The sequence below is a fragment of the Callorhinus ursinus genome, unplaced genomic scaffold (genome assembly GCF_003265705.2).
Source record: "Callorhinus ursinus isolate GAN/ISIS: 27379988/994484 unplaced genomic scaffold, GSC_fseal_2.0 scaffold21, whole genome shotgun sequence".
Lineage (NCBI taxonomy): Eukaryota > Metazoa > Chordata > Mammalia > Carnivora > Otariidae > Callorhinus > Callorhinus ursinus.
This window is the reverse complement of record NW_027397083.1, coordinates 6,702,231-6,709,865: the sequence shown is the minus strand read 5'-3', so window position 1 is coordinate 6,709,865 and position 7,635 is coordinate 6,702,231. Positions and strand designations below refer to the sequence as shown.

At 51.4% G+C, this 7,635-nt stretch overlaps 1 long non-coding RNA gene across 1 annotated transcript; it reads right to left on the bottom strand.

The window, feature by feature from the left end:
• Positions 1 to 872: 872 nt before the first annotated feature.
• LOC141374753 (uncharacterized) lies at positions 873 to 5,003 on the bottom strand. The gene is made up of 2 exons (XR_012381878.1): positions 4,891 to 5,003; positions 873 to 2,156 (listed from the first exon to the last, which is right to left on the bottom strand). It is a non-coding gene; the product is annotated as an uncharacterized lncRNA (long non-coding RNA).
• Positions 5,004 to 7,635: the final 2,632 nt, after the last annotated feature.

The following is a 7,635-nucleotide window of genomic DNA, read 5'->3' as shown; positions in this document are numbered from 1 at the left end:
GGTGAGCTTGCCTGGAGGGACCCAGGATGAACTCCTGGTTTGATTGGGAGCCAGGCTGGGTCCTTTAGGGCTCCCCAAGTTGGCGGCCTTCTCCACACCTCCCAGGGCAGTCAGCATAGTCAAGGCCTCTGCCTGAGCTCAGCACAGCCGTCAGAGGCCCCTGCTTTCTGGGAAAGGAGTGAAGATTAATTAAGGTTGTCAGGGCCTAAGTAAAATCACCAATGTCAATTTCCTCCCTCTGGTTCTTGCTGTCAGAATAAATTGGACAGTCATTACCTAATACTCAGCCCCATTTTCCTAATATTTCATGCACGCTGAGGCGTTGATGGGAAACAGGGAGGGTGAGGCCCTTTGGAGTGGTAAAGACAGGGGGCCGCGTGGACCTAAGGTTGTCCTGGCAGAGTGGTCTCGCCTCCAGCCACTCCTGGGGACGGCGACCTCAGGAGGGAGCCCAGAGGACAGTCCTGGGGGCGAGGGGCTGGGCTCTGTCCACACAGGTCGTTGTTCTGGCCCAAAGGAGACACAAGACCTACTGGCAACAACTCCCAGGGACCTCTTAGTGCTGCAGTAGCTTGTACTGCCATGGACTCCAAGAGAGCCTCAGTTTCTTAATCTGAAGAATGGGAATGAACGAAAAAGCTTCACTCGCAAAAGTAGACAGTTTGTCCATTCCCAGGTTGCAGGCATCTTCCCAGGGGACGCTCCAAAGACGAGGAATCCTCCAAGTCCCCAAATAAGAGCTGAGGGTGCTGACAAGAGACTTTCAGGGCTTCCCATGTAGGGTTACATGCCTCACTGTGTGGCCTTGAGTTGGCAGAAGGTTCTGGAAATGGAGCCAAGGTGATAACAACAGCAACAACAGCCAGCATATATCGAGTGTATGTACGTATATACTTCTCAGTTGATGGTTACTTTTGCAAGAGCCTTGATTGGGAGGGGACAGAGAGAACTTTCTGGGGTGCTGGAAATACTCTATTTCTTGATCTGAAGGATGGATATCCCGATGTACACAAATATAAACATTCACTGAGCTGTATACCTAAGTCACTTAAGACTTTGCTTCATGCATGCCACAAAAATATCACTAAACATTTTGACCAGCAAAAGGACTCAGCCAGCATCGGGATCTAGGTGTTGACTTGAAAACTCTAGAGCGCTCTGTGAGGCTACTTCCCTTTGAAGAAAGGGCCCTTTATTGGGCATCACCCTGTGCCTGGCATGGGGTGACAGTGCTGTGAGGGCTCTCTGGTTTTAATACTGCTGGTAAGCCCATGAAGTAGGGGTGACCGGCCCCATGGCAGCGTGGTGTCAGGGGCAGAAGACCAGCTCTGCAGCCAGCCTGATTTACGCCCTGGCAGCCGCCTCCCACACGGAGGTCTTGCACAGGTCAGCCTCGGTGTGCACACCCGTGACAGAGGATGATGAGAGAGCCCACCTTACAGGGATATGATGAGCCACTGTTGGTGGGAATGTAAAGTGGTGTAATCCTTATGGAAACAGGATGGTGGTTACTCATAAATTAGAAATGGACTTACTGTATGATCCAGCGATTCCCCTCTGGGTATAGACCCAACAGAATTGATAGCAGATAGTTATACATCCATGTGTACATGGTAAACCCAGTCAAGAATGGAAAGTGCTTGCCTCAGACAGGCTAAAACTTTGGCCAAGTGGCTTCCCTTCTCCAGCCTCAGTTTCTCCCTCTGCTGGGGGATGTGGGTGTCAGGGCTCCCACAAGGGATTGTGCCCATGGATAAGGGCAATGGTGACCTGAGCCCCTTGACCCGCAGCTCTTGGGAGTGCCCTGGCGCCAGGGATGGATTGGGAGTTTCTCTTTCAAGCCAGGCTCTGCACTTCCCTTTCAACTGGAGCCTGAAAGGGTATAGACTCGTACTCTTCAAATTCACAGCCGGCCCGGAGGCCTTCTAACCCTCCCAGGTCACTGCAGAGAAGTTCCCTCCATCTCATGGAGGCAGCCCAGGCCACTTTTGGACAGAGGGGGAAGGTGCTTGTTTCTTTTGCACACGAACATTTTGGAGCTCCTGTGTGCGTTGGGTTCTGTGCTGGGTTTCACACGAGTTACAGACCATACATCAGGGCTGCTGCCTCCAGGGAGTAGAAGAGCAACTGGGATGTCAGGTCCTGTCCACAGATCTCTGTAATGCAAGGAAAAAGGTGACAGAGGCTGTGAGGAAGGGATAGAGTGAAACTGGCAAGGTACTCTGAGCTGCTGCCTCCAGATCATACACAGTAATGTTAGTCTTCACCCAAGGTCTCTTGAGCTGGAAGGGGACTTCTGTCACACATAGATAGCAACTGCCTGAAGACCCCCTCTAGACATTCACATGGCCCCTTCGGAGTCCCAGGGTGTAGCAGCCCTACCCAGTTCTCTCCCTCCTCCTTCCACCACCGTCTGGGGATAGACTAGAGAAGCTCGTTGGGGTGGCGAAGGGAGTCAGAAAGCTGGAAATTTCAGACTCCATTGACACCAGCTTTGTGACTTGGCAGCAAGTTCCTTTACTTTTCTGAGCCTCCGCGTGTTGATCTGTGAAATGGAGATGCTGTGCGTTGGGCCCTGCCTGTCTCTGACCTTGCCCCAGAGCATAACTCTACCACACCAGAGCTTAGGACTAGACATGTTCAATCCCCAGGGCCTAGAACATGGTGAAGAGTGAGGACTTAATCAGTATTTGTTGAATTGACATATGCAATAAGATCACGCATGGGATAGGACCCCAGATGGCCAAAATAATCTTGAAAAAGAACAAAACTAGAGGGCTCACACTTCCTGATTTCAAAACCTGCTATACAGGTACAGTAATTAAAACAGTGTGGTGTTGGCATACAGACAGACATATAGACCAATGGAATAGAATAGAGGGCCCAGAAATTAACCCCCACGTACACGTCCATGGGGAGAGGACAGTTTTTTCAACAAAGAGTGCTGGGAAAACTGGAGATCTGCATGCCAAAGGATAAAACTGGACCCTTACCTCACACCATGTACAAAAACTAACTCAAAATGGACGAAGAACCTAAATGTAAGACCTAATACAATAAAACTCTTGAAAGAAATCACAGGACAAAGCTTTAGGACATTGGACTTGGCAATGATTTCTTGGATGTGACATGAAGGGCATAATCAACAAAAGCAAAAATAGATAAATTGGAATTTCATGAAAATTAGAAGTTTTTTTTTTTAAGATTTTATTTATTTATTTGACAGAGAGAGACAAAGCGAGAGAAGAAACACAAGCAGGGGGAGTGAGAGAGGGAGAAGCAGGCTTCCCACTGAGCAGGGAGCCCGATGCAGGGCTCGGTCCCAGGACCCCAGGATCATGACCTGAGCCGAAGGCAGTTGCTTAACTGACTGAGCCACCAACGTGCAACAAAAGTTAGAAGTTTTGTGTCTCACAAGATAATCATCCACAGAGTGAGAAGGCCCCCCTCACAGAATGGGAGAAAGCATTTCCAAATCATACATCTGACAAGGGATTTGTATCCAGAATATAGAGAGAACTCCCAAACTCAGCAACAGAAAAATTCAAAAACGGGCAAAGGACATGAACAGACATTTCTCCAGAAGATACACAGATGGCCAATAAGCACACGAGAAGATGCTCAACATGGCTCATCATCAAGGAAATGCAAATCAAAACCCCCATGGGAGACCACCTCATGCCCATTATGATGGCTACTATCAAAAAACCAAACAACAAGAGTTGGAGAAGATGTGGAGAAATTGGAACCCTTGTGTACTGTTGGTGGGAATGTTATATGGTATGGCTGCTGTGGAAACCAGTGAGGAGGGTCCTCAAAAAATTAAACGTAGAATTACCATGCAAGCCAGCAATTCTGCTTCTGAATAGATGCCCCAACCTCAAAAGCAGGGTCTGAAAGAGGTATTTGCACACCCACGTTCATAGCAGCATTATTCACAATAACTAAAACATGGAAGCAACTCAAGGATCTACTGACTGAAGAATGGATTACGAAAATGTTGTATACACTTACAACAGATTATTATTCAACCTTAAAAAGGAAGGAAGATCTGCCATATGCTACAACATGGATGATGCTTGAGGACATTATATTAAGTGAAATAAACCAGTCCCAAAAATATTGTATCATTCCGCTTACAGGAGGTGCTTAGAGCAGTCAAAATCAAAAAGCCCCAAAGTGGAATGATGGTTGTCAGGCGCCACAGTGGGGGAGGGGAGAATGGGGAGTTACTGTTTAACAGGCAGAGTTTCAGATTGATAAGATGTAAAGATTTCCGGGGATGGATGGTAGGGATGGCCGCACCACAGTGTCAATGTTCTTAAGGCCACTGAACTGTATGTTTAAAAGTGGTTAAGATGGTACATTTTATGTCATAGGCATTTTAACAGAATGCAAAGAAGAAAAGAAATCAAGCATGGGAGAGTGCTTTGTAGACTCTGAGATTAGGTGCATCCTGGACATTATTATTCTTATCCTGGGCAGGACCCTGAGGGATGAAGATCGAGACCTCCTGTCAGTTTGGGGTATATGATGGAGGCGTGGGGGCACCTCCTAGGCAAGAGGAAGAGTTTAAGCAAAGACTGGAAATGGAAAGGGAATAGCCAGTGGTGATGGAGCTTTGTTGTTATTTTCTTTTCTAACCAGTATGTGGGTCTAGAGCACATGTGGTGTCACCCTAGTCCCCGAGTCCAGTGACACCAGCCAGAGGGTCCGGCCTTGGTGTGGACTTGATACACAGCATGGCTGCTCTCTCTGAAGGCCTCCACGTTCCCAGGCCTTCACAGGATTGCTTAATTTCCCCCAAATACAAGCAGCTTTTAATTTATGGGGACACAGAAGTGGCCCCGGGGGCTGAACTAGAAATCAAAGCAAACAGGCATCATTTACCATAAACAGGCCGCTCCCCAGTGGGTTCTGAGGCCCAGGGACAAGGAAACCCCGAGATCCTCGGGAGCTCACAATAGACACGGCCACCGTCCAAGGCTCTGACCGCGAGTCCCCTCCCAGCTCCAGTCTTGGAGGAGCCTCTGAGCAGCTGGGAGGGGCCGCGGACAATGGGGGGCGGAGCCCACCGGCTGGAAGGGGAACAATGGGTCCAATCAATTCCGGAGACTCCTCAGTTGTTCTAAAGTAAGTCCTGGAGGTCTGGGGGTGGAAGTACATCCCACTAGGGAAGAGTGGCCTCACATCCCTCTGTTGGGGGTGGGCTCTCCAGCACCCTGGAGGGCAGCGGTGTGCTCCTAAATGTGTAACAACCAGCCCCGGGGGGGATTAGCCCTGATTTGGAGGGGATGCTGATTTCCCAGGTGGAAAGACTCCCCCAAGGCCAGTTTTCTGCTTCCAAGGCGATATTCTGGAAGGAGCTGGGAAGATGTTTGCAGTTGTGCGCCACGGGGGGGCGGGGGTAACCCTCCCACGCACACGCCATAGATCTCAATGATCTCATGCGCACTCATAACAGTAAAAAGGGACCAAAATGCTTAGGAAATGATGAGCTTTGATTATTTATTACCTTTGTTCGACTATAATGTATTTAACTGCATGGGTTATGTCATTTAATTTTTAATGACGGCAGGCAAAATTCCTGACAATGTTACCGTGAGGTTCGCCAGTTGGAGCAAGTTTGTATGAGTGGGTGTGGGTCCAGCACACGACCGAATTCGGGAGACCTCGGCTAGGTCTATCACCACCTCCTCTCCAGCCTCTGAGCAGCATCAGGCCTTCTAGAGGCTTTGGCCCCTTCAGCAAGTGAGGCTGCCCCTGAGTGAGGTCTGGACATTGCTGGAGGTAAGGAAGGAGAGAAGATGCCAGAATTGCCATAACTTGGGCTTTCGTCCTTGATACCTCTGCCTGGGCACCCTGCTCCTTCCTCAGGCTCCTGCTAAAGTGGGGCCCTGCCTGACCCCAGCCTCCTCTTGCAAACCCCTGCTCCCCCCAGCGGGGTTTTTGACCAGAGTCCCCCATTATTCTGGCCACCGAGCTATGGGCAGTCCTCACAGAGGCAAGGTTCCACGGATTTATCCCCTTGGTGTTGTGCTCCTAGATGCTTCTGGAACCCGGCCCGTCCACACTGCTCCTTGCCTGCCTACGAGTACAATGGCAGTTCTCACCATTGCCTACGTGCCAGGTGTGGGGCTGCCACCATGTGACCCCACGGGATAGGAGTCACTGTTTATCCCCTTTTGCAGAGGGACAACCCAAGGCACACAGAGTGGTGAAGCCACTTGCCCAAAGAATATGGTAGCCCCGGGTGCTTGGGTGGCTCAGTCGTTAAGCGTCTGCCTTTGGCTCAGGTCATGATCCCAGAGTCTTGGGATCGAGTCCCGCATCGGGCTTCCTGCTCAGCGGGGAGCCTGCTTCTCCCTCTGCCTGTCTCTCTCTGTCTCTTCTGAATAAATAAAATCTTAAAAAAAAAAAAAAAGAATATGGGAGCCTCAAAGAATATGTTACGAGCCAAAGCCTGTTATGGAGAGCGATTTAGTTTGTATTTACTAAAAACAGTGGTTTTGTTTTAAGTTTGTGCACAACTGATCTCGTCCAGGTTGTGACCATGGAAGTCCTGGGCGGAGGTAGAAGGACAGGGAGACACTTTCGGGATGGGCAGAGGGGCCCACACCTGCCGGGAACAGAACTTGGCATGTGGGCAAAAAAATAAGGAAGGCGTTCTGGGCTTTCTCCCCCCCGCCACCTCCTGCTCCCCACTCTGGAGATGCTCCCCCATTGGGCTAGCAGGGCATGTTCCTAAGAGGCGTCACCGCTGGGCTTGAGTCCTGGCGCCCCCACTGCCCAGCTCTGCACCCTTGGGCAGGTCGTTAGCCTGAGTCTCAACCATGTCCTCGTCTGTGGAAGGGGCGGTGCTTTGGTGGCCTGCTCCAGAGGACAGTGCAGAGTGCTCACTCGACACCATGCCTGCTCACCGCTCTTTAGGGTTCCCATTAGTTTTAGGGCCCTGATGACCTGGGCCGCGGTCCTCGTGGCCCTGACCGCACCCCCACTCTGAGGCTCTGACCCCTGTCCCCACCCCCTCGCTGGCACCTCTAGCGGACTGCTTCTCTGGCCTCTTGCCGACAAGATTCAAACCCCGTCTGGTGTGCGTACGTGGGTCGGAAATGTGAACTGAGCTCCGCGGGGAGCAGCGGCTGGGTCCCCCCGCTCTGGGGCTGCCTGGTTATTGGCAGCGTCAGTGCTCCTGCCAAATGCCAGTTGCGCCTCACACTTCCCAAGCTCTGCTCCAGCTCTGGATTCTGTGTTTGATCATGTTGAAAGGGCCTGACACAGACAATCCAGGTTTGGAGGCCAACGGGGGAAAGTGTGCTGAAGATCAAGCATCGGCAGGGTGCTCCTGGGACCCCAGCCCGGCCCCCGGAGCAGGGCCAGCAGCCCACGCTAGCCTGGCGCTTCTCACCAGACACAAACCAGGCCGGAAGACGGGTGAGAGCAGCCAGGAAGCCAGCCTGCCAAGTGCCGAAGAGTCTGGGGGTCTCTGGGGCTGCCCCTGGACCTCTCGCTCCTCCTGAGCTGTTACCCTGGTCCCGGCCTCTGAGGCTACACTCTTCACCCACAGGGCCCAGCGCAGTGATGGGAGCCGAGGGCGCCAGCACACCTCTCTCCCTCAACTTTGCCAAAGAGAGA